Source organism: Erinaceus europaeus, chromosome 12 (assembly GCF_950295315.1).
Source record: "Erinaceus europaeus chromosome 12, mEriEur2.1, whole genome shotgun sequence".
NCBI classification, from domain to species: Eukaryota; Metazoa; Chordata; class Mammalia; order Eulipotyphla; family Erinaceidae; genus Erinaceus; species Erinaceus europaeus.
In genome coordinates, this window is record NC_080173.1 from 6,817,398 (window position 1) to 6,845,005 (window position 27,608).

At 39.1% G+C, this 27,608-nt stretch overlaps 1 long non-coding RNA gene across 1 annotated transcript; it reads right to left on the reverse strand.

Moving 5' to 3' along the window:
• Positions 1–19,927: 19,927 nt before the first annotated feature.
• Positions 19,928–22,480, reverse strand: LOC132541694 (uncharacterized). The gene is made up of 2 exons (XR_009552793.1): positions 22,241–22,480; positions 19,928–20,422 (listed from the first exon to the last, which is right to left on the reverse strand). It is a non-coding gene; the product is annotated as an uncharacterized LOC132541694 (long non-coding RNA).
• Positions 22,481–27,608: the final 5,128 nt, after the last annotated feature.

A 27,608-nucleotide genomic window follows, 5' to 3' on the forward strand; every position in this document is an offset into this window, starting at 1 on the left:
CGACACATTCTAAGGAAATACTATTACCGCTCTGTGTATTATAATTGTTAAAATAAAAGCCAAGAATACCAAGGAATGGTGACGATTTAGAATGATCATGTATTGTTCATGATAATACAAACAATGGCCACTTTGGAAATTGGCGGTGCCTTATAAAGTTAAACACATTCTTGCTGTGTTCCATGAAATTTTACTCCTCAGTGTGTATTCAAGACAAAATAAATTTTAGATTAACTTAAAGTATATATATGAATGGTTGCAGTAACATTATTTATTATTGTCAGAAACCTGAATGGAAATGAGATGACTCTGAATAGATGACACTCATAAGAAATGTCAAGAATCACACTACCTTCAAAGTTGCATCTGAAGTGTTCCATACATATGCTTAATGCTTGTTCTATGGTGGCAGCTACTATCATTTCACCACTAGAACTAGTGTTTCTTTTTTAGTAGAATTGAATTCCCCAGATTTTTAGCTACAATCATTATAATGATGATGTCTTGGGGGAGGGAGGGGTAAATGTAAGCTTTCCAAGATTTTCTTGCATTTGCCATTTCCCAGTAAAGAAGTTATGACTAGTGGCATATGAGTGAAAACAGTTAAAGTAGTTCATGGAGGAAGGGCTCATGTCATCCCCCTCTCTTTTACATTCTTCTGGAGATAGATTAGTAGCCTTGTACCAAGGTGCTTATAATGATCGTATGGGCCATTGGAGGATTATGAGTTCATGGTGTTTGCATAAGCTGTTATATTTTAAGTTATTCTTTGTTAAACCTAATCTAATTAAGTCAAGTATTCTTGAGACAAATAATATTTTAAAGGTTTGCTGTTATCATTAAATGAAGTAGTGTATGAAAGCCATCTAGTTGGCAGTCGGGCGGTGGTGCAGCAGGTTAAGTGCATGGGCGCAAAGCACAAGGACCAGCCTAAGGATCCCGGTTTGAGCGTCCGGCTCCTCACCTGCAGGGGAGTCGCTTCACAGGCAGTGAAGCAGGTCTGCCAGGTGTCTGTCTTTCTCTCCCACTCTCTGTCTTCCCCTTCTCTCTCCACTTACCTCTGTCCTATCCAACAATAACGACATCAATAACCAGAATAATGTTAAACAACAAGGCCAACAAAAAGGAAAATAAAAATAAAAAAACAGAAAGCCATCTGCATAGTAACTTGTCTATATGATCTAAAATAAATGTTGATTCCCTTCCTACCACTAAATTTCTAAAAGCCTTCTTTAAATTAAATCTCAGTGAGATTGCTCTTTAAAGGAATCAATGACTAAGAAACATTTTATTTAGTTTTTTAAAAAATTCTAAATTTTTTTATTATCTTTACTTACTTATTGGATAGAGGCAGCGAGAAATCGAGAGGGAAGGGGATGATAGAGAGGGAGAGAGGGAGAGAGACAGAGAAACACCAGAAGCCCTGCTTCACCACTCATGAAGCTTTCCCCTTGTAGGTGGATACCAAGGCTTGAACCTGGGTCCTTGTGCACTGTAACATGTGCGCCACCACCTAGTAAAGACGTTTTCAGAAAAAAAGAGTTTCTCTTTTCAATTCATTCTTTTTTTCAACTTCAGTATAATTTTACTGAGAGCATGTTCATTTATAGGATTGTTCTTAGATTCCAAATTCATTATTTTGAATGAATCATTTCAAGGAAATTTGAGTATAGGTTATGCCTCAGGCACTGTGCAAAGGATTGCATTGTAAATAAATTCTAGGCTTTGCTCGTAAGAAGCTCTGATTTAGTCACGGAAGCAGGGAAACGTCAGGTAAGAAAGACATATAGTACTATGAGTAGCATAGTAATATAAACACAAAATAGAGAAGTGACTGTCTAAAAAAGCTAGGAGGATTTCACAAAGAAGTTGGGACTAATTAATATATGATAAACAATGAAGGGGGAAAGGGGCATTTGAGTAGCATTTGAGTAAGTAAAATATAAAGTATGCTTAGAGAAAGCTTCGTGTGTGACCCAGTGTTGTGATATCTCTTCTTGTCCTCTTTCTGTCTCTCTCCTTCTCTTTCACCCTCTATCTGAAGAGAGAATGGGGGTGGGGAGAGAAATGTTCTCTTGGGGGTAGTGGAATTGCACAGGCGCAAAGTCCCAGTGAAACCCTGGTGTAAAAAATAATTACATTAAAAAGAGCAACCTATGGAAATGATTATGATTAGCAAAATAAGTAGAATGCAAGCCAACTACCAGATGGTTTCACTCCCATGTGGAATCTAGAGAACTGAAACACATGACCTTGCCAAAGGTCAAAGTATTAGAGGTGTTTCCTCCTCCCTCCATAAGATGTAAGGAAAGATTTGAGATTTTTTTAAATTTCTTTTTTCTTTTGTGACTAGCTGGTTCCAGCACAATTTGTCAGTAAGCTTATTTTTCTCTGCAATGAATTACCTTCTCTACCCTGTATAGAAATCAGTAATTGACTGCAGAGTCATAAACAATTCCGTATATATCCTATATATAAAACTTTTTTTCAGTAGTCCAGGAGGTGGCACGAGGTCCCAAGTTCAATCTCTGGCAGCACATGTACCAGAGTGATGTCTGGTTCTTTCTCCCTCCTCCTGTCTTTCTCATTAATAAATAAGTAAAATATTTTTTAAAAGATGTTTTTTCAGATAACTGGATTTAAATGGTTACTTCTGGGTTCTGGCTTGCCATTTCGTTTTCCCAGTGGAATTGTTTAAAGATAATTTAAATGTTTTGAGATAGCATTAGTTTACAAATCTTTAGCTGTTTGAAGGGTAATTTCACACATCTTCAAATGTATGTTACAATTCCATACTCACAGATGAAATACCCATAACCCCCATCACAATTCTTTGCCTCTCTTCCCTATTTCCTTCCTCTTTGGTAAGCTCAGTTCTGTTGTCAGAATCTAAAGGTTTGTTTTAGTTTGGTATTGTCTGCATACTTTAAAAAAAAATCATGTGTGGGTGGAATCACTTAGTATTTATTCTTTTTCCTGTTGACTTAATTCACTTAACATTGCTCCCCTCCAGTGACATTGATGTTATCAAGAATGGCAGATTTTCATCTTTACTTATAGATGAGTAACATTCCGTGTGTGTGTGTGTGTGTGTGTGTGTGTGTGTGTGTGAGAGAGAGAGAGAGAGAGAGAGAAAGAGATCTGCTTTGTGCATTTGTCTTTCCATATACATTTGAGTCGTTACTATAAACAGGCTATTTTAAGTAGTATTATAGTGAACATAGGCAAACACACATCTTTTCAAGTTAGTGGTTTTTTTTTTTATAGATATTTTAGGAATGGATTGACTGGGTCATATGATCTACTTTTTTTCAATATATTTAAGAAACATGTATGTTGTTTTCCATGAAGTCTGAACTACTTTTAATTTCTTGCCAAGAGTAGATACATGTTACCTTTTCTACAATCCTAGCCATTACTTCTTTCTGGCCTTTAAAAAAAATTTTTTTTATTTTTTTGCCTCCAGGGTTATTGCTGGGGCTCAGTGCCTGCACCATGAAATCACTGCTCCTGGAGGCCATGTTCTCCCCCTTTAGTTGCCCTTGTTGTTGTAGCCTTGTTGTGGTTATTGTTGTTGTTGATGTCGTTTGTTGTTGAATAGGACAGAGGGAAATGGAGAGAGAAGTGGAAGACAGAGAGGGGGAGAGAGAGACAGGCACCAGCAGACCTGCTTCACCACCTGTGAAGCGACTCCCCTGCAGGTGGGGAGCCAGGGGGCTCGAACCGGGATCCTTACCCAGGTCCTTGTGCTTTGTGCCATGTGCGCTTAACCTGCTGCACTACCACCCAACCTCTGGGCCTTTTTGACGCAGTCTATTCTCATAGGTATAAGATAACATTTTTTTTTCATCCCCCTGAAAAATAAGTAATTTTTTTCATGTGACTCTTGGATCTGTATGCCTTCCTCTATATAGTTCTATAAATGTCTTTTGCACATTTTTATGGAGTTATTTAGTTTCTGTAGTTGAGTTTTATAAGTTCTTCACATACTCTAGATAGCGGCCACTTCTCAGATGTTATGTGAGTATTTTCTTCCATAACAAAATATATCTTTTCATTCTAATAATAGTTTTTCTTCTGCTGTACCCAAGTTTTTGTTTTGTTTTGTTTTGTTTTTTTAGTCTTGATCTAGTCCAGCTTTTTATTTTTTATTTCTCATTTTCATTCCCTTGGAGTTGAGTTCCCAAAACTATCATCATTGTCATATTCTCATTAAATATATTTCCTATGTTTTCTTCTATGCATGCTATGGTTTCAGGGCTTACATCAGCATTTATTTATTCATTTATTTATTTGTAACCAGAGCACTGCTAAGCTCTGGTTTATGGTGGTGCGGGGGATTGAGCCTGTGACTTCAGAGCCTCAAGCATGAGAGCCTCTTTGTACAGCCTTTATGCTCTTTACTCCTGATGTCAGAGTCTTTAATGTTTTATGCTTTATAGCCTTCAGCACAGTGCTATAAAACTTCATTACTACTTAATAAAAGTAGAATGAATTTTGAATTGAAAGAATGGAGTTCGCTAAATAGTAAAAGTTGAAAGAGGGAACTTTTGTGTTTTAAATAGACTAATTCTCTCTCTCATTCCTTTTCTTTATTTTTTTTAATTTCAGTACCACTCTCTCCATTTGTCAAGTGGTTGGAACTGTTGTTTGGGGGCCAGGATATGACAGAAAGTATCACCTTCCGCAGTAATGGGGCAACAGTTGTAATGCACTGCTTCATTTCAGAAAGAAGAAAGTACCATGCTGGTTGCTGTCCACAGAAATGCTGCCAATATTCTGGTGGTTGCCGGTTTGTAATTTAATGGGTTTCCACGGGATCAAACACTATATTATTATGTTTGGCTACTAACTGGGGTCAGCAGTTCAAAGGGAGAAAAGAGAAGAGTGAAGTGTGTAGGAAGACCAAGGGCCTGTGTAGTGAGCTAGTGAATTTAAGACAATAGATTTAACTTCATGAGCATGAGGCAGTTTTTCTTTCTCTCTTTCTTTCTTTCTTTCTTTCTTTCTCTCTCTCTTTCTTTTTTTTTTTTTACTGAGTCTCAGGTTCATTTTGGTTCATGGCTTTGTTTTATAACAATTGAAGCTATGGATGCTAATGTGACTTTTAAAAAAAAAATTGACTGAAGAATAAATTATAGTTTGTTTATTCCTTGTGTAGCCTTTTACAAAGACCCGAAATTAAAACTTTCTTTGCTAGCCCCATCAGAAACAGATTATTATAAGCACAATGTGAATCCCAAAGCAGGTCCCCTTTCAAAATATATTTATCACCTATATATAATTTGTAGGAATATTGACATTAAATATTGAAATTATAAATTTCAGTTTATAAAAATAGCATTACGGGGCCATGCAGTGATGTGCCTGCTTGCCATGCATAAGGACCCTGAGTTAACCCCACTCTTCCCGACCTTTCCCTATCTGCCAGGATGAATCTTCACCAGAGGTGAAGCAGAACTGCAGGTGTCTTTCTTTATCTTTGTATCTCCTACTATCCTCTCAGTTTTTCTCTGTCCAATTAAAAGCAAGAAAAAAAATGTCCATTGTGTATTTATTGTGTAGGCTAAGAGCCCCAGTGGTAACCCTTGGTGGGTATAAAAATAAATGATAAAATAGCATTCTAAAGTTATGGAAGGATTGAGATATGTCAGTCAACTAAAATCCTCAATGATGTGTTTTCTCTGAAAATAAAATTCAAATCATTAATATAAAAAGCATAGGACACTCCTCATGACATTCTGTTTATTGCATTCCACAGAAGGCAAATGGATGTTCTATCTGCCACATGCTTTCCTATTTTCACAGTAAGTTTATTCGGTGTGATTAGCTGCATAATTAGGTGGCTACCTACTATATCCAAAAGAAAGACAAATGGGCTGTGCAGGTATTAGGAAAGCTTAAGACAGGACACAACTCTTTCTTATTATTATTTAAAATGAAAGTGACCAGTCAGTTCAGTTTATCAGTTATATTCAATAATCCAGTATCTCTCATCAAACGAGTATTTCACAAAAGTTTTATATAAAAGTATAAAATGTTGTGTCCTAGGCCCTAGAAATGAAACGATTAAGGTGCAAAACAAGAATTTTACTTCCAAGAAACATATTCTTTTTTAAAAATTTATATGACTACAAATTAATAGGAGTGTACATAAACACCATTTCCAAGAAACATATTCTAACATGTAGGTGCAACAAAGACCTAAGCAACATGCAAATGCTGTGGATAGGAAGAGAAAAGAGAAGGTGATTGACATACACTAAACAGGACATTTAGGATGGGATACTGAGAGTTAGTCTTTATCAGTAGAAAGAGTTTATGCATGTATCTGTGAAGACTGAAAGAAGGGCATTAACAGCATGTAGACAGGATCAGGTTGCTCCTCTCACAGTACTTGTTGATGCCATAAAAATAGTAAGAGAATACCTGGTATTTAATGTATAGTCAGTAAATATTTGTTTGTTGCAATTACTACTATTACTTACTACTGCTATCACTAGAATTATGTGCTATTCCTATTATTCACAACTACATCAAGCACTTGAGAGAACTAAAGCTTAGACTATTTGATTCAAAGATTAGTACCCTGTAAGTTTTAAACTCTGGTTGTATCAGAAAAAATGGTAGAATTATTTGCTGACAACCACCGACATAATATGATAGGATGTAGAGACAAGGCATTGACATCTTATAATTTTGTGAAAGTAAAGCCGTTCTCTTTCTGTACGGTCACACTCTCTGTGAAACTGGCATGAGGAGGTTCTCAAGTGCTCACAAAACAGAGGGTGACAGTTTTAAAAATATGAAACAGTGAACCACAAAAACTTAACAAGTGGGGAGCCAGGGGCTCGAACCAGGGTCTTTATGCTGCCGGTCCTTGCGCTTTGCGCTACATGCGCTTAACCCTCTGCGCTTCCACCTGACACCCATTATATTTTGGCTTCTGACTCTAGGGGTTGGGGTTCAGAATCTTTCTAACTCCACCTCCCTTCCAAATACTGCATCTCATAAGATATGCATGCATGGGAGTCTGGCAGTAGTGCAGCAGGTTAAGGCAAGAGCTGTATGTGGACAGTTTATCTGGGGAGATAATCTCTCATAAGTAAAGAGGAGCATTGGGAAAAAAGTAAAAATGAAGATTACAACAAATTCATTTAATGAAAGCATTGCCAAGTTGGTCTTCAGTGTGCCTGCTGCCTAGATTATTTGTTCTACCAGAATCCGCCCCCCCAAAGACTCAGTTATAATGAAATTTAGAATTAAAAGAAAGAGTAAGAGGTCATTTATTTATTAGCTTCTGTCTCTCCATATTCCAGTGTTGACCCATAGAGCAGTCATGTCTGAGAGCTTCTGGGAAGCACATGTCTGAGTACCCAGAAGGTTTTGTAATCATTCCACTATGTAGATGTCAGAGAGGCCCCAGGGCAGAAAGTGAAAAATACTCATCGCAGTTGAGCAAGGGACTGTCATCAGCTGGCTGCCAGCAATGATTTTAGTATAATAGATGCCAAACAATTTTTTAAAAAGAGGGGCCAAGAAGAATTTTTTATAGTCATTTCTCTTTATAGTGAGTTAGTAGCTAACCTTTAGTAGAAGTCAAAAGAATATAAAAATCCTTGTAGTTGAAATAACTATTAAATGTTCTTGGGAAATAGTTACTGAGGCAAAGCATTACTTCCCCTCTTCTGTCTAATTCAGAGGTTTTTAGCGTTGGAAGAATTCATGTGTGGGGGTAGGGGCAGAATAGGCTGGTCTTTTCTCTGTCGTTGGATATTTAACATTATCTCTGGCCTCTGTTCACTGGATTCCAAAAACAGTTCTCCAGATACCACTTCTAACACACATGCACACACATACGCATGCGCGCGCACACACAGACACACACACACACATTTTTCCACAAGTTGTGACAACAGGAAATATTTCTAGGCATTGCCAGATATTTCCAGGGAATGGAGAGTTGCCTCTAGTTGAGAATCAGTCTTATGTCTCTCTTTTTTCTCTATCACCAACCCACAAGCACTGACCCACAGTGATTATTCAGCTACCCCAAGCACACAGAACAGATCACATCTATGACTTAATGATCCTTTCTTGTGACCTATACCAAGTTTTTTTCCCCCCTGCAGCTCTGTTTACTAGAGTTGCTATTAAAAGCAATTTGATAGGGCCAGTACAACTGGATGTCATTAAATCAGTTAAATAAAGAATTGTCTGAATGAAAATATAAAGAGAATACTCAAATAGTTTGCTACAATGAGGTTATGTTTAAAAATATTTTTATGTGTTTTTCTCTGTTAAAATGCTCCTCAACTTAAAAAGGACTCCAGAATGTTTCCTTTGGGAAGTATACTCTCTGGATCAGCAAATTCACAAACCTAAGTCTGTCCAGGAATAAATGTTCCCTTTCACATATTATCGTTTTTAAATTTTAATTGAGAAATTAGATTTACTGGAAAATTATGTAGGTAGCACAGATGGTCAGCACATATTCCATGTCCCAATCATTAATAGTATTTATAAATTACATTAGCATGGTATATTTGTCACAATTCGTCTGCCAATATTGATATCAAACTATTAACTAAAGCCCACATTTTACTCAGATGTCTTTAGTGTTTCCAGAATGTCTGTTTCTGTGCCAGGATCCTGTCCAAGATACCACATTAGAGTTAGTGCTTCTGTCACCTTGGTCAACCCTTGACTATATAACAGTAGCATCTTCTTTTTTTTTGCCTCCAGGATTATTGCTGGGGCTCAGTGTCTGCACCATGAATCCACTGCTCCTGGAGGCTGTTTTTTTCCCCTTTTGTTGTCCTTGTTGTTGTAGCCTTGTTGTGGTTATTATCATTATTGTTGATGTTGTTTGTTGTTGGATAGGACAGAGAGAAATGGAGAGAGGAGGGGAAGACAGAGAGGGGGAGAGAAAGACAGACACCTGCAGACCTGCTTCACCGCCTGTGAAGCGACTCCCCTGCAGGTGGGGAGCCAGGGGCTTGAACCGGGGTCCTTATACCGGTCCTTGCGCTTCACACCACTTGTGCTTAACCTGCTGCGCTACTGCCCGACCCCCTATAGCATCTTTTAAATCCTGACTTTGAATATGCTTTCGGGCACTCTAGGACAGGCTGCAGAAGGCTATGGATGAGGAATGCGTAATTGCTTTTTTAACTGTGCATACAAAAAGGGCATTCTAGGGAAGTGTAATATTATTAGATGTAAACAATACTACAACAGCAAAGAATAATCTTAGAACTATATGAGGGGCTTTTGGGTCCAAGAGTTTGTATGGCTTTAGATTGGAGCCTATTTTCACCCTCAGTTCTTTCTAATTCTCTATTCTTGTCCTGAGATCCAGGTGTTTACATTCGTCTTGTTCTCTGAGTGTATCCTAAGATGTTCTGACTCCGTGCTGAGTTCCTACTATTAAGATTGGCATGCCTTTCCTTACATGTCTACCTGCTCACTTCCTACCTGTTCACCACTTTCCTTGTTTAGTCTTCTCATCCGTTATTCCACCTTATCTGCTATGCTTCACAATCTTTGACTTCTACATTTTACAGTTAGATTCTCAAATCATATCAGTGTTATTAACAGTTTGTTGCAGTTTTATTATGTGCCCAGTGTAACTACTTTTCGTGCATTATTTCTTCTAATAATCTCCCTCACAATTTACAGGCTGGAGTCTAGTTACCCTGTTTTACGAAAGGCATTGAGACTCAGGACTTTATTTTTAAATCAGAGCGAGGAGGTGGGGGGAATCGAACCTGAGATCTCAGAGCCTTAGGCATGAAAGTCTTCTTTGTATACCCACTATTCTACCTCCCCAACTCTCCCAGACACAGGACATTTAAATAACTTTCTCATTGTCCTATAACCAGGAACCAAACTCTGACTTTCAGTAGTCTGATACTAGTGCCTAAAATATTTTTCTGGACTCATCCCCTCCTCCTCCTCCTCCTCCTCCTCTTCATCTTCTCTCTTCCTTCTTCTTCTCCCTTTTTTTCTTCTACTTTTTTTTTAAAAGATATATACAAAAAGGTAGAAAGTGAGAGACCACATCCCAGAAGCTTCCTTCAGTGTGTGTGTGTGTGGGGGGTTTGAACCCAGGTTGTGGACATGGCAAAGCAGCACACTACCCAAGTGAGCTATTTCATCAGCCTTATTTATCTAGTTTTTGACATTTCTGTAACACTATTTGTTCTTAATGAAGACCACCTAACCTGGAGACTCCTTACAAATAGGGATCCACTTTGTTTAGTTACATGTCCACGAGCAGTTCAGTAGCTTACGTATTAAACAACCCACTAAGGATCACTGACTTGAATTTCTGAAATTTAAAATAAAAGTATAGGTAGTCTGAGCTCTAAGCTTAAACGCGGCTTCTCTAAATTAGAAGATCGCTTGTGGAAGGAAGAGAGCTAAAAATACGTTCTTGTTAAAGTAATGATCAGAAACACCAGTGAACTCTGGAGAGACAAATGCTTCAGGTTCTCTGGCTATAGACAAGCTCTGGGACTCAGGTCTAATTGTAGGAAACAGTGGTCCATCCAGGGCACTTCCCGTGCCCTAACTGGAAAATGACAAGGTGTGGTGGAATGTGCTCTGTTCTGGGCTTGGAGGGGCCAGACCAGGGGTTCAGCTCAAGCCTGCCCCGGCCAGGCACTAACTCCTTGACCTCCATAAAGTTTCCAAGCCTTGCTAGGCTCCAGTTCCTTCACCTGTAAAATCTGATGAGGTATCCTAGTAAGCTCCAGTGGCTCTTACTGCTCTAACACTCTGTGATTTTTAGGTGCAATTATGTGAGTCCTGGAAACAGTGTTCAGCCATACAGCCACTTTGGAAAAAAAAAAAAAAAAAAAAGAGAGAGAGAGAGAGAGAGAGAAGGGAAAAGGAAAAAAAAAAAAAAAACACTTCCATAAAAGTATTTATAGCACAGCAGTGACTATGAATCATGGCATAATGAATTCTCTTTTATAAAGTTGCCTTGTTCCCTAACTTGGTGCCGTAAGTCCTGTTCAACAGCCGCTCCATTGACAGATACGGCATTTCCCTTGTCCCTGCAGTAAATAAGTTCAAAGCATTCAGACTAATCTCTGAGTTTCTGCCAGCTCTCCATTTCTCCAGCTGCATGATTCTAATCTTCTGTGACTGACTGACTGACAAACCTGATTGCGGACAGATATAAGATAAATGTAGTCTATCTTGACTTTAGCAGAGTTTGGGATTAATTTCTTCACATCAGCTTTGTCCATCGAGTTTTAATATTAAGTGCTTTACAATTTAATTATAATTTGCCTCAAAAAATTAATGATTGGTTTGAAGCTGCTGTTTGCTGATAACTGCAGTTGCTGTAGATAAGAAATATCCTCTCCTGAAAATCTGTTTGACCCTCCATTTCTAAAATCTGTTTCTTTCTGGCAAAACTTTCTGATAACTTGTCTTCTTAATAAAACCTTCTAGAAGAAAAATTTCTTCATAAATTATTTTTCTCTATCTCAGATTCAGTTCTAGGATTCTTAGAATGCTATTTATATAACTACTTGAAAATAGTGAGACCTGAGGGTTTCTTTTTTATCATCTGAGCTATATTTTGCAAGTTCTGTTTTTTATTTACTTTATGTCTACTTACAATATTGAGACAATAAACCATTTTTTCAATTCCTTATTCTGAATTGGGGGACTGAAGGGTTAATGTGAAGTTGTTTTCATGCCCAAGTGAAAGACTGTGGTAATCTTGTGTGCAACATACTTGCATTAGCTTCCATTCCCCAATTAGCTACATCTCCGGTCTCACCTGAATTTTGATAGAGGCATGTGAGTAAAATAGAAATGAAATCAGTTTATATTTACTTGTGGCCTTGAGCAAGGTAGTTTGCCTACCCGATAGTGTTTCTACACATATAACATAAATACATTGGGCTCAGTGACTTCCAAGGCATCTAAAAATATTGTTCAAAGTTAAGATCTATTGAATTATATGGACCAAGACACTTTATAATTGTTCAAACTAGTTTGTTTTCTAAAATGATAGACATTTCAAAGTAAATAAAGGTCTTTCCTTTCTTTCTTCCTCTCTCCCTTTCTTTCTTTCTTCTTCTTCTTCTTTTTTTTTTCCACCAGGCTTATTACTGGGACTCAGTGCCTGCTTGATGAATTCACTGCTTCTCTTCCTCCCCATTTCTCTCTCTCTCTCTCTCTCTCTCTGATAGAAACATAGAGAAGGAGAGAGTTAGCTGAAGGACTGCTCTACCACTCATCAAGTTCCTCCTCATAGAGGAGGGACATGTACTTGAACCTGGATCCTCATGCACGGCAAATATGTGCTGTACCAGCTTCATCATCACCAGGTCCAAGGTTTTTTTTTTTTTTTTTTAACTCTGAATGATTATTTTTTAATGTTTTCCTTTAAGGTAATCCAAAAATAAATTGTAAGATGGCAGGGGTAATTTATCCAGTAGAAGTGGCATCATCCCTTATCACAAGAGATATGATAGAACTTTAATAGCCTACGTTATAAGCATAAGCATTTTGAAAACATTTATAAAGTAATCAGTCTGCTACCGAGAGAGCAGAGTGATAACAAAGCAGTGTGATTCCTGGCAGAAAGAACCACTGTCCTTCAAGCTGGGTCCTTAGCGTCCACTTGACCCTAAATTAAATAGATTTAGAAACACTTAGGAATTTATAACTTGGTCTCGCTGTTGCCTTCAGCCAATAGCTATTCCTTATCATGTTCCTCTTACAGGCATTGCTTGCAACCTCATTTTCAATTTATGAACAGAATTGGTCTATTTACAGAAAATAATAGAAGCACTCTTCATTGCTTTAAGAGTATTTCATTTAGGAATATTTTTTTTTACTTTACAGCTATTAATTTCACCTTATACATTTAAAAATAAACTTTCAGATTTCAAATAAGACAGCAATGCAAGACCTGAAATTGTCTGCATTGCCTGCAGTATCCAAAATTTTGCTTAGGAAGATATGTCTTCATCTACAACATGATGAAACATGATTTTATAAGACTGCACAAAGTAGACTACAGAAAGGAAGGAGCCACATAAATGTTACATATGGAATTACTAAGGAAATGTTGACTCTTCAGAAAACTATTGTCTTACATATCAGTGCCTGCCTCTGGTACCCTTTGTAACCAAATATGGCAGAAGAGGATCATCAGCTGCTAGAATAATTCAGACACCTTCTTTCTCTGAGCTAAGTGTTTGATTCCCAGATAGTTGAGCATGAATAAACAGCCCTGCTGATTTTTCACAATGTAACTTCTTCCTCTTCCTCTCCTTCATCTCATGTGATTAGAATTTGTCATTTGTCTGACTGGATAAAGAAGTTACAGGAGGGGCCAGGCGGTGGCACACCCAGTTGTTACAGCGCCCAAGGATCCAATTTCAACTCAGGGGTCCCCACCTGCGAGAGGGATGGGGAGCTTCCCAAGCAGTGAAGCAGGGACACAGGTGTCTCTCTTCTTCTCCCCAGCTCTGCCTCCCTTGACCTCTCAATTTCTGTCTTTATCCAATAAATAAATAAAGTACGGTTATGAGATATCTAGTATCTGGGATGCTACTCTACAATTAAAAAGGCCTAGTAGAGTGTCCTTCAGAATAAAGTGGGTGGAACTAGAGGTGATTTTCCTCAGTGAAGTCAGTAAAAATCACCATCAATGGTTTTGCTCATATGTGGGGTCTAGGAAATTGAAACACATGAACTCGCAAAAAGAAAATCGTTAGATTTGTCATACTATCTCTAGAACTCCAGTGGTTATCACTGGGGAAGCGGGAGGGTCACAGAACTTTGGTATTGGTTGCAGCATGGAGATAGACCTAATCATAAAATTTTGCAAATCACTATTAAATTACCAGTACAATTCTAAAAAGGGAAAAAAAATTCTCAGGGAAGAACCAGCAAGGTAACTCACTAGAACAGTGTGTTTACTTTGTCATAGGTATAACCCAGACTACAGTCAGGCTCCCCTGCACACTGAGGGAAGCATCAGTGCCCAATACCTTTCTCTGTCTCTAGCTTTTTAGTTGAAAAACCCAGCCTGGTACACAGTGAAGTTCCAGTGACAACAGAAGGGGGGGGGAGAGACAGGGAGACCTGTCAGGAAAAGACTGTATTCAGCATGAGAATTTTTTTAAATCTTTATTTATTTATTTATTGGATAGAGATAGCCAGAAATCCAGGGGGAAAGGGGTGGTAGAAGAGAGAGACAGAGAAACGCCTGCAGCCCTGCTTCACCATTCATGAAGCTTTCCCCCCTGCAGGTGGGGACCGGGGGCTCAAACCTGGGTCCTTGTGCACTGTGATGTGTGCGCTCAACCAGGCGCACCACCACCCGGCCCCGAGAATTTTTTATTTCTATTGTATTTACTACAAAAGTGAGTCTCAAATAGAACTTGTTTTGCAGTAAGTTTAGCATTAGTTTCAGATTGGGTTTACTAAGCTCAGAATTACTTTCATAGCTGGCACTAGCTAAATCCCTGTTTTTTTAGTTTTTTTTCTTTTTATTTTGTGCAGGTGCCCTGATATAGAATAGATATTCTTTATATATAGTTAGTTAAATGTTTGTGGCTGCACTTGTGTGCGATTTCACTGCTCCAGGCTGTTTTTTTTTTAAATTTTTATTTATTTATTTATTCCCTTTTGTTGCTCTTGTTTAATTGTTGTTGTAGTTATTATTATTGTTGTTATTGATGTCACTGTTGTTGGATAGGACAGAGAGAAATGGAGAGAGGAGGGGAAGACAGAGAGGGGAAAGAAAGACAGACACTTGCAGACCTGCTTCACCGCTTGTGAAGCGACTCCCCTGTAGGTGGGGAGCCAGGGCCTTGAACCTGGATCCTTCTGCTGGTCCTTGCACTTGGCGCCACTTGCGCTTAACCCGCTGCGTTACCGCCTGACTCCCCCCATCCTCTTTTTCTAAGCAAGGTTACATGCATCTAAACTCTCTCTAGAAAACTGAAACCCTTCCCTATTTTAAAGAGTCCAAAGAGGAAAACTATTATCCTGTATGTTCTCGTAGAAAGACTATGACCTTAGATTACTCCCTTTTTTGACTTCTAGCTTTTCTAGTTTTAGACCATAGAACCTTGGACATTTATCAAATTTTTGAATAACCTGTTTCCCTGCTCTTATTCTAAAGCTCTCTTTAACTGGACTTCTTCTTCTAGCGTTTGCCCTTCTTCCGTAGCCAGTCAACAGCATCAGGTTGAGCCTGATGTAAAGTTTCAAGACCTCCTTTGAATCTGGAGAGGTGGCAGTCGTTGACTATGTGGGTCATAGTCTGTCTGGAGCCGCAGGGGCAGTTCGGGTCGTCTCTGGCTCCCCAGCGATGGAACATAGCGGCGCACCGGCCATGGCCTGTTCGATAGCGATGGAGGAGGGCCCGATCATAACGTGCTAGATCAAAGCCGGGTTGACGCTCGCAGGGGTCTGTGATGAGGTGTTTGTTCTTGACCTCAGCTGACTGCCAACTCTGTTTCCCAGAGTCTGGAACAGAGAAATTCAGTGTAGGCATAGGGGACCAGATTGGGTGACGAGACGTCAAGCGTTGGACAGGGTGGGCGAAGATATCCGCGTAGATTGGCAGGTCCGGTCGAGCGTAGACGTGGGAAAAGAACTTAGATGATGCCGCATTCCGACGAATATCTGGCGGGGCGATGTTGCTAAGGACTGGCAGCCATGGAACTGGGGTGGAACAGATGGTTCCAGAAATGATCCTCATGGAGGAATATAATTTGGAATCGACCAAGTGGACATGGGGGCTACGGAACCATACTGGGGCACAGTATTCTGCAGTGGAATAGCATAATGCCAGAGAGGATGATCGTAGTGTGGAAGCGCTCGCGCCCCATGAGGAGCTGGCTAGTCTTGCAATGATGTGATTCCTCGCGCCCACCTTTGCTGCAGTTTTTATGAGATGTTCGTGAAATGACAGAGTGCGATCGAGAGTAACGCCAAGATAGACTGGCTGGGCTTCATGCCGGATTCTCGTATCGTCAAGCTGCACATTAAGCTCACGCAAGCCGAGGCATGGTGTAGATGGAAAACAGATGATACCATTTTAGCAGTGCTAGGGATTAGTCGCCATTTTTTACAGTCATCAGATATCAGAGACATGTCTTTCGTGAGTGTTTCCTTGAGGATGTCGAACTTGGATGCCTGAGTTGCACAGCAGATGTCATCGGCGTAGATGAACTTCCTTGAAGAAGTTTCTGGGAGGTCATTGATGTAAATATTAAGTAGCGTAGGAGCCAGAACAGAGCCCTGGGGGAGGCCACTTGACTTTAACTGGACTGGTAATAGTTACTAAACATATTGTAAAGATAATAATGTATAACATAGCTGTTAATACACCCAGTTAAGATTAGATTTTTTTTTTTAAGAGCAAGCACTATGTAATCTATGAATGATTCTGTCTTCAGTAGCGCCTATTGGTCAGAGATTCTTTGGAAAGTCTTTTAAGATACCTTAGGTTATTAATATACTACTCTTGAGGGAAAAACACAGTTGGATGTTGACTAAATCATGCTTTAAATTTTTTAGCCATAAGATTTCTTTCATAAGGATCGGGTGTGATTAATCTCTGCTGGTTTAGCGGGGCCATATGGAAAATTTAAATGAAAATCTTGGGAGTATCCTGGAAACAAGTGAAATGAAGACCCAGCTCCTTCCTGATTTTTCGTTAGTGAAACTAGATAAGTCACAGTAAGATCGATGACTTTGATGAATGCTCCTGGTCAAGGGCGATTGAGTGGCTCTGGGATCTGTAACACTGGAAGTTCAGGCATACTCATGTGATTAGTATTTTCCCAGTATTGACTCTAGAACATAGAGAATCAGCCGAAGGACCTTGGTTCTTGGTATAGAAGAGAGTTTTCAATGTTTTTTTTTTTCCATAAATCATGTGAACTTTCATTCCTTATTATGCAAGCCCACTTTCTCAGTGGAGTGGCATTTAAAAATCTTAACTTCTGTTGTAATGTTTTTTACCTCCTTGATCATTTGCAACCAGTTTCTAGATTATAGAATTAGATTATATATATTTTTGAGAGCTAAGTGACTTTGTAAATCAGATTTGGGAAATGGAAAGTTTTCCGATTCTTACTGGAAAAATAAAATACCTGGGAAACATATTTTTCATATCACTGAGAAAAGCACAGTGCTTGTGCTTTGGCCTTTGGTTTAATAAATAGGGCTATTTAGGATTAGAACAGAATCAACACATTCCCTTATCATCATGTTTTACTTTAGTTTAACATTTTATAGTGTAAAGACTTTGTCCTTAAAGGAGTTTCTACAGATTAAAGTTTGGGTCTGGTATTTTTTTTTAAATACATCCATTTTTAAAAGAATTATTATTTATTTTTTATTGGATAGAGCCAGAAAAATTGAGAGGGGAGTGGGAGACAGAGAGAGACCTGCAGACCTGCTTCACTGCTTGTTAAATGTCCCTGAAGCTTTATGCCTGCAGATTGGGACCAGGTGCCTGAATCTAAGTCCTTGAGGACTGGGAAATCCTACCTGGCCTTCTCTCTCCTTCTCTATCTGTGTCTTACCTCTCAATTTACCTCTTTCTCAGAAAACACAGAAAAAATGGCCCTGAGATTTGTGATTTTTTTTTTTCATGCAGACACTGAGCCCCAGCAATAACCCTGGTGGCAATTTTAAAAAGAATCAGAGATCTCTTTTATTCTTTCTGCCATATGAGGACACAGTGAAAGGACACCCATCTTGGAACTAGAAACAAATACTTGGCAGATACTGAATTTGCTGACATCTTGATCAGATTTCTTCTACTGAGAAATAATAATTGATTTTCCTGTGAAACCAGGGCCTTGCTCATGTATAGTCTCACCACTCTTTAATCATTTGTCCTGTGTGTATGTATGTGTGTGTGTGTGTATTTTATATGCCTCTCATTTATTCTCATGTGTACTTAGAGAGAGATACCATAGTTCTAGAATTTTCCCTGGTACCATAGACATTTCCTGTGGTATGGGGCTTGACTCTGGACTGCGTGTGTACACAGATAGACTGCCTGCTGAGCCATTTCTCTGGATCCTGAGAAATAATAAAGTTTGAGGGAATGAATGTTTGCTGTTTTAAGTTTTAAATGCCCTGAGCTGTAGTATTTAGGATGACAATAGCCTGACTGGATTAAGACAAATGATAAATAATACAATCCCCCCCATCCTAGTGTTGATATTAAAAGGCAGTTAGACACTAAGAAATCAGATTCTAAACTTCTTATCTTTCACCAAGATGTAAAGAACACAAGATACTCCTACACTCTCACTCCCAAAGAAATCGGAATAGAGACATGATTTTGAGTATCACTACACCTTGAAGTATTTTCAAATTTAAACCTGTTGAGAAGAGCAAGAAAGTCAAAGTTAACTAAGTACAAAGATTGGTCACCTTCATAGTGCATTAATGTATTTCATTTATATACAGTTTTTTATAAGTGATTTAATAATGATCAACAAGACCATAGGATAAGAGGGGTGTAACTCCATACAGTTCCCACAACCAGAGTTCCATATTCCCTACCTTCCATGGGAAGCTTCCCAACTATTTATCCCTTTGGGAATATGGACTGAATATCTTTATGGGGAGCAGAAGGTAGGAGTTCTGGCTTCTGTAATTGTTTCTTTGCTGAGCATGGGCGTTGACCGGCTGATCCATACCCCCAGCCTATTTCTATCTTTCCCTAATGGGGTAGGACTCTGGGGAGATAGGACACATTGGTGAGGTCGCCTGCCCAGGGAAGTCAGCTTGGCGTCATGGTAGCATCTGCAAGTTGGTGGCTGAAAAGCATTAAGATACAAAACAGAACAAATTGTTGAGTAATCAGGAACCAAAAGGTAAGAGCATATCAGATGAGATTTGGGGTCTTCATGTTGGAAGAAGCTAGGAAGTCTTTTTTAGCATTATTCTAAGGAACCTGTTACTTTACTAATTTGGGGGGGCAGGTGGTGGCACACCTGGTTAAGCACACGTATTACACACTTCTTTTTTGTGAGTCACAAAAGTAGAGAACACAGAAACAACTAAGTCCTCCTACGTAGAACCTGTAAAAGGAATGTGCCTACTGTTAAGGAGCAAATCTACTCGTGCCTATAGAAGATGGGGTCATAAAAAGATAAATAAAATAAAAGATTAAAATGGGAGTTGGGTATAGCGCAGCAGGTTAAGTGCACATGGCGCAAGCACAAGGATCCCTGTTCAAGTCCCCGGCTCCCCACCTATAGGGAAATCGCTTCACAGGCGGTGAAGCAGGTCTGCAGGTGTCTGTCTTTCTCTCCCCCTCTCTGTCTTCCCCATCTCTCTCCATTTCCCTCTGTCCTAACAACAACAATAACTACAACAACAATAAAAAAACAAGGGCAACAAAAGGGAAAATAAATAAATATAAGGTAATTTACTGCTTATTCAAATTGTGAGCCCAGTAGAATTACAGGATGAATGAAATGTCTTTCCTTATAACCCCAACTGGTGTGATGATTAAGTTCAACTTCTTAGCACCACAACCAGGAGAAGCATCTTCTACCTCCTGCCCCCATTTTCCTTGCTTTTTAATTTAGAGTAGTTACTGACTTTTTCATTTTATTGTCGTTTCTCTGTATGGAGATCGTGAATTCTCTGGTGATCCAGAGAATTGAGGGATCTCTTTGAAGAAGAACTTGCTTCTTTGCTTCTTTGCTTTTCCTCTAACAGTTGACACAATTGGCTTTCAACAAATTATTTACACTGCAAATAGTTACGGTCATATGTATAAAATATCATAAATTTGTGTTGAATGATTTAAAGTAATTCTGGGTATAAAGAGCCATTTAAAATTGACTTAAGTTTCTAGCTACAAGTTTCTTGTAATCTCTCAAATTTAAGTTCCAACAAGAAATAGATTAGGAATCCTGGGATATTTATTTATGTTGTGTAGCTAATATAACACAATGAAGGAGAACAGTCTTCTTCCAAAATACTTTTCTTATAATTCTAGAAGGTCTTGGGTTTATTTCAGTGACATTATGTCTTATGAATTTTGATTGCCAAAGACTATCAAAATAATTTTTTTGAAGTCATTTTGACTTTTCCTGGTATTTTAGTTCCTTGAGGTGAATTTGTTCTTCCTCAAGGAGAAGTCATGGACTGAAAATAGATGCTTCCACAAAGATCATAATAGGTGAGCTCTTTCAAGGGGAAGTTGCTTTTGCTGGAAGAAATGTTCTCACCATTTTACTTTTTGATGATTGTTCTTTCACACCTTATTTCACATCGGAAGATGTTTTCTTTAATTACCGTAATCAAGTGTGCAGCTTACAGGAAGTGACTCAAAGGAAAAGGTGTAGACTCCTGTGAGCTGATAACATAGAAGCTGGTGACCACACAGGAAGACCTTCAACATAGAAACAAATGTTAATTTTCTGCCAGATTCCATGACCAATTAAAAAGGACTATATTCCCTGGTATTTGTGTGACTTCATGAAACCAAGTTCAAGTAATTCACTTATGTGTCATTTCAGTGCATTTCTTAGTACTAATTAAGTATAGGCTTGATACTCATTAAATGTACATTTTTCCTAGACTTAAATCAAGAAGCAGGCATGTATTCATTCACTGAGCAGATGTAGATTGAGTGACTATTATATAGAAAGCACTACTCTGAGCTCCAGAGCTACAGAAGTGAACAAAATATATAGTGCTTTTCATTAATTCTAGGTTACTAAGGTGATGAGAGGAGAATGAGAGTGGATATGGGAATAATGAAAGACATAAATATATGATGTGAAAATGTCACAAATAGATCATATAATTTATAAATACGTTGAAAAACTGAAGAAGGGAGAGCAATGACATTGTCAATGAGCTTAGGAATTTAAAATTCAAATGGACGGCCAGGGAAGCTATTCTGAGTAGATGCTGTTTCATCAGAAATCAGACAGAGACTGAATGAGAGAGAGAAACCATGGTGATAAGTGAGTTTTCTAGACAGAGAAATCTTTGCCCTTGTTATCACAAGGAAAGCCTTCTCCCTAAAGAAGGTTCAGGCAGTGAAGGCGAATGGTAGGAGCTGAGGCAAGAAAGCTAGTTTGAGCTCAGTTCTGCGTCTCCGTTGGTCTTGATAAGTTCTCTGGGTTTTATTCCAGATGTTTATTAAGTATATAAATAGGAGGGCGTCTCAACTACAAATCTCCAGGTTACAACAATTACTGCCCTCCCAACCTGTGCTCTTTTCCCCTTCTCCTTTCACATAAACCAGTTTTGAAGTTTTTAAAAAATATTTATTTATTTTCCTTTTTCTTGCCCTTGTGGTTTTTATTGTTGTTGTAGTTGTTGCTGTTGATGCCGTTCATTGTTGGATAGGACAAAGAGAAATGGAGAGAGGAGGGGAAGACAGAGAGAGGGAAAGATAGACACCCGCAGACCTGCTTCACCGCTAGTGAAGCGACTCCCCTGCAGGTGGGGAGCCAGGGGCTCCAACCAGGATCCTCACGCGGGTCCTTGCGCTTTGTGCCATGTGCATTTAGCCCACTGCGTTACTGGCCAACTCTCCATTTTCGAAGTTTTATTTTATATTTGGCTTTTATATAGGAAGAAGAAAAAGTTCTTTTGTTTGACTGATAATGGAACAAGCATCACACAAATCATACTCCCATTTGATGGTCAACAACTGCTTTCTGGAATTGAGCTAAACTAATCCACTCATTACATGGTGGGTGGGAGAGCTGGGATTCCAGATGAGAACTTTTTCACAAAAAAAAAAATGCTGTTCTTAGGGCCTGTGTAGGGGGTGCCTGCCTTACTGTGTAAGTGGTCCAGCTTCAAGTCCTAGCTTTATGTGGGAGTCTCACTGAGCTAGGAGCAGGTCTTTGGCTGTGGTATTTCTCATCTCTCTCTCTCTCTGTCTTTGCCTCTCTAGATGAATACACGTCCAGGGAACGGTGAACTTGCCCAGACACTTAAAAACAAAATGTTCCGTGACTCTGTAACATGGTCAGTGTTGCTTTCATGCCTTACAGATGAAAGGAGATTCTCCATTCTCTTATCTAAAACATTGTGTGGGTATATTTTCCCTCATTCTTATTTATTTAAGTTATTTTTTTCTTTATTTCTTTCTTTATCAGAGAACTGCTCAGGTCTAACTTGTGCTTATACTAGGGACTGCACCTGGGACTAGTGAAAGCCCTTTACATAATCAATGCTTTCTTCCCACCTTTACCTTATGTTCTACGCTGGATGGAGACTTAAACTCAGATGTGTATCTTCAAGTTGTTTCCAGTCTTGGTTGTGGGATCTTTCCATCCTCTGTTGATTGTCACAGGGGAAAATAGAAAAGCTAGCTAGAACTCGACCTTCTAGTTCATGGCAAAGATTCATCTATTCGAGGGAGTTAGCATCTTTGGTCTGTAAGTCCCTGTGGCTTTTGGGTGAACATGGTGTGTCCGGGAATGGAACTGAGAAACCTGCCTTTAATAAGACAGAAATCTGCAAACAATGGAGTTTTATGACCTCACATTGCATCTGAGACTCAAGGCTAAATTATTCTTCATTATTTCCTTTATGCTCTCTAGTCACTTTTCATTTGCATATAAGTAAAGAAAAATAATATACTGATGTACATGAAGGAATTGAAGAAATGTTGGGCTATGGATCATGGAACTATTACATTTCACTGCTTCTCATTTTCTCAAAGTAGTCTGTTAACAGCTAGATAATATAAGGAAGATAAGTATCTGTAAGAAATTTTTCTTTCTTGTTTATTATCACTTATGGGCTTAATTGTTTGTTTTCTTTCTATAAATGTTTTTCCCAGTGTGACCCATTAGTCTTGACTTATTAATCTAGAGTCACCTAAGGACTCTTCTCTCTGTGAATCAAGAGATATATCTCAAAAGTGCATAGTATTTTATTTATTTTTCATATTTTATTGTCACCAGGGTTATTGTTGGTGCTTGGTACTGGCACTCAGAACCTACCTTTTCTTTTTCTTTCCTCTTTTTTTTTTTTTATTAGATAGGACAAAAAAGAAATTGAGAGGGAAGAAGGAGAAAGAAAAAGAGAGAGAAAGATAGAATCCTGCAGACTTGCTTCACTGTTCCCAAAGCTTCCTCCCTGCAAGTGGGGCGCAGGAGCTGGAACCTTACGCACGGTGACACCTGTGCTCAGCCAGGTTCACCACCATCCAGCCCCCGGTGTAACATTTAGTATCAAGTAGATCTTTTAAAAATTTTTTATTATATTTATTTATTGGATAGAGACAGCCAGAAAATGAGAGGAGGAGGGGAGATAGACAGGGAGAGAGACAGAGAGACACCTGCAGCACTGCTTCACCACTCACAAAGCTTTCCTTCTGCAGGTGGGGACCGGGGGCTAGAACCCGGGTCCTTGTGCACTGCAATATGTGTGCTCAACCAGGTGCACCACCCGGCCCCTCAAATAGATCTTGGTATAGACCTTGGTTTTTTTCACTTGCTCGTAATACTTCTTGGCTAAGTTCTATCTTAATCCTTTAACTTGTAAGTGGGTTTTATATCTCTCACAGCTGTGGTGAAATATACATTGTTGGAGAAAATGCATGTGGTAGTATGTCATCCATTGAAAAACCCACAGAGGTGTTATTAATAGTAACTATTATTATTATAATCTTGTTCATACATGACATATAGAATTATTCCATAAAGTCTGTGACTACCCCAGTTAGTAACTGAAAGAACTACTAGCCAATACCAAGTTGGTTTCTACCATACTTTTATTATTTTTACCTTTCCTTTATGAAATACATTATGTTCTCAGTCTTAACATTAGCCTAATTGAATGATTAGGGAAACTGACAGGTACAAAAGAAAAACCTTGATGTGAATTCAAGGCCAAATCCATATTTAAAAATGTGTTTGCTTTAAGAATTAGGTCTGATTCAGTATCTAAAAAACAAATGAAAGAAAAAGAAAGAACGAACGAAAGAAGAGGAAGGAAGGAAGGAAAGCAGGGAGGAAAGATCACTATAGAAAATAAGAAAAAATGAACCATATAAATATTTGTACTTAATTAGCAGACAGACACTCTTCTGATTGTCTTTTGATTGTCTGACTATCTCTTGATGGATCAGGACCAAAAGATTAGTCCTGAAATACATTGTATCAACAGCTTGTTTGGAGGTTCTAGCAGGGGAGCACAGCTACCTATATCCCTCCAGTCTATCTAGGGAAGATCCTCCTTCTGACCAGGTGCTTAGCTTCAGGAAGGACACATGGAGCAGTGAGGGAGGAAGAGGACATCCGCCTAGCCAGCCAGATCAGCTAAGTCCACCCTGGACATCAATGGGGTGAGAGATGGGGCAGCCGGCATTGGCTTAAAGTACATGCAGCATGATCAGGGAGACTGTACCAGACTTGGAGGCCTGAGGTCCTAGAGGAGGAGGTTCAAGTCCAGGTAAAACAAAATACCAGGACTCTGATTTTTCTCTCTCTACCTCACGCACGCTTGCGCCTTTACTCTCTCTTTGTCATGCTCTCATGAAAACAAATAAAAATGTCAAAGATAATAATTAAAAGGAAAAGATGTTCAAAAAGTATAAAACGAAAAATAGGTATGGATTTTGCAATAAATGACCCTGACACTAGTGAATAAGATATTTACACATAAATCTGTAAATGAATTAAACTTTCATAGAGATGAAATAGTTAATGTTTTATGCCAGATGTCTTATTTACACCACACAGTAGTTTTTAAAATCACCTATTTTAAAAATATGTGCCATACATAATAAAATTTTAAGTAACAAAGATGATCATAAAAAGGAGCTAACAAAGATACACAAAATTTCTCGTAAATCAGATTAAGCCACAGTTTCAAAAACAGGATTAGGAATAGTCACTACCTCTGCCACCTAGTAATACCATTAACTAATAATCCTGAGTGGATAGATAGCAGGTGCATGCTAGTAGCTGCCTAAACAGTCTCAGGTTTATAAAGTCTAATTTAGCCGGATACTGGCCATATAGCAAGTCCTATACCAATAATTGCTTGGCAGGCAAGAATAAATTGGTGGTGAGAGGTTGTAATTTTTGGAAGACAGAAAAATCACATGTTGTGGTTTTTCCTCTTTGCTCGGGGATTAGAGAGAAGAGGTACAACATGTTTGCAAAACTGATTTCTGAAGAGCAATTTGTCTTGTAATATAAAGAGTATTAAATCTTAACATAGAGATTGATTACACTCAAGATTGCCTAGTTCTAATTAAGTGAGTATGCAAATTCACATAAATCATTTGCTCTGAGTTCTCAGCTATTATGTCCTGAAGAATGCTTTCTTCCCCTCTCTCTCTTTCTTTCTCTGGTAAGCCAATAAAGCATATATTATTTCTTTTTTACATATTTATTTATTTCCCTTTTGTTGCCCTTGTTGTTTTATTGCTGTTGTAGTTATTGATGTCATCATTGTTAGATAGGACAGAGAGAAATGGAGAGAGGAAGGGAAGACAGAGAGGGGGAGAGAAAGACAGACACCTGCAGACCTGCTTCACTGCTTCTGAAGCGACTCCCCTGCAGGTGGGGAGCCGGGTTCTCGAACCGGGATCCTTATGTCGGTCCTTGCACTTTGCACCAAGGGCGCTTAACCCGTTGTGCTACTCCCATGTATATTATTTCTTTTGAAGTCATCCCATAGATCTCTGTTGTTGTTTTCAGTATCTCTTAATCTCTTTTTGAGATCTCTTACTTCTTTTTTAGTTGTCTCTAATTCATCCTCGATCTTGCTAATTCTGTTTTTAGCCTAATTCATTCTATTCTCTCTCCCATCTACTGTTTTCTGAAGTTTATCTATTTTGTTACCCTGTCCTGATACTGTTTTAGCTTGTTCAGCTAGCTGTGTTCTTAGCTCAGCTATTTCAGCTTTCAGCTCTCTCATAACCTTGAGATAATTAGTGTTTTTTTTTCCAGGATCTCATTTGTTTCTGCATTTCTGATGACAATTCTTTCAAATTCTTTACTCACTCCTGTGATTATTTCCTTAACTAGTGTTTGGATGTTGGCCTCATTATTTTGTGCTTCAACTTTTGGGAGGCTTTTAGCTGGACTCTTGTCCTGGCTCATTTCTCCAATATTTCTTCTTGTTGGTTTAACCATTTTACATAGTATGTTATGAGGTCCCTCTCTCAGTACTTTTCAAATTACTGATCACTCTTGCCTGGATTGACTTCTGTCTAAGTAAGGTAATTAAAGGGTTCACAGTTGTGGAAACTGACAGTTGTTTCAATAGTACTTTAATCCCTGAGTTGGAGCTCAGTGGCTTAAAAGCCTCTTTTGTTCTTTTTCCTCCCTGTAAGCTATGGGAGCCTGAGGGCCTTTAAACTATAAGTAGACTTCTTAGCTTAATCACTGACTCCTGACGAAGAGATAAAGCAGGGTGGTTCAGAGATAATCCAGTGGTTATGCAAAGAGTCTTTCACAGCCTCACAGCTAAGCCACCGTGGTATAGGTCTTCTCCTGAGTTTCCTGGTTAGTTTTCTGTCCCCTGGTGTCAGCACACAGCCTCCCTGTCACTGCTCCAGCTTCTGAGGGCAGTAGCAATGGAGACTCACAGTTGCATTTGGTGAGTCCCAGGGTAGTCCTCTCCTCCCGTCAGCCATACCCTTGTTGGTGAAACAGACTAGAGGTGTTGTCTCAACTGGTAAACTGCCAGACTGTTACCAGCCACTTAATCTCTCCCTAGACTCCTCTCTATCTACGAGCCACACGTGTTTGCACTCATGGGTGGTTTGGTGGGTTCCTGAAGTCGTTCTAGTCCTGTCTTGTTGTGGTCCCAGGTGGTCTCCTTTGGTATTCCTAGTTGACCCAGGAGAGGAGAGGAGAAGAGAGCAGAGGAGAGCAGAGGAGAGGAGAGGAGAGGAGAGGAGAGGAGAGGAGAGGAGAGGAGAGGAGAGGAGAGGAGAGGAGAGGAACACAGCTGCTGCTTCTCTGTAGCCCCTCCTCTGGGAGAGACTGGGGATCTTTTGACTCAGTTCATTTGATGAGTTATAGCACTGATAATGATGGGGAGGACCCCAATAGTCTGTTGTATAAGAGAAGAAACACAAAAAATAAAAAGCCATCATTCTCTTGCCTCCCTTTAACAATTACTGCATTGAATTCATTTAAAAAGACAAAAAAAAATTGGAGAATAATTACCTCTTGATCCATGTAGACAATGATTTTATATTTTCTTCCTACCTCCATCCCTCTTTCTTTTCCTTTCTTTCTTTATCTATCTTTCAGTCTTTCATTCCTCTCTTACTTACTTCCTCCCTCCCTTTCTTCCTTCCTTCATTTCTTACTTCCGTCTGTCCTTTTTTCTTTCCTCAGATTTCACTGCTCCAGGCTAACGTTCTCAACTGGAAAGAGTTAGAGGGAACTGAGCCATGGAGCACCCAATTGAGCACACATGCTACAATGTACAAGGACCTGGGTTCAAGTCTCCAGTCCCACCTGCAGGATGAAAGCTTCAAGAGCAGGGAAATGATGCTGTAGGTCTCTTTCTCTCTTCCTCTCTCTCTCCTCCCCTCCCACATTTTAGTTTCTCTCAGTCCTGTGGAAGGAAGGAAGGAA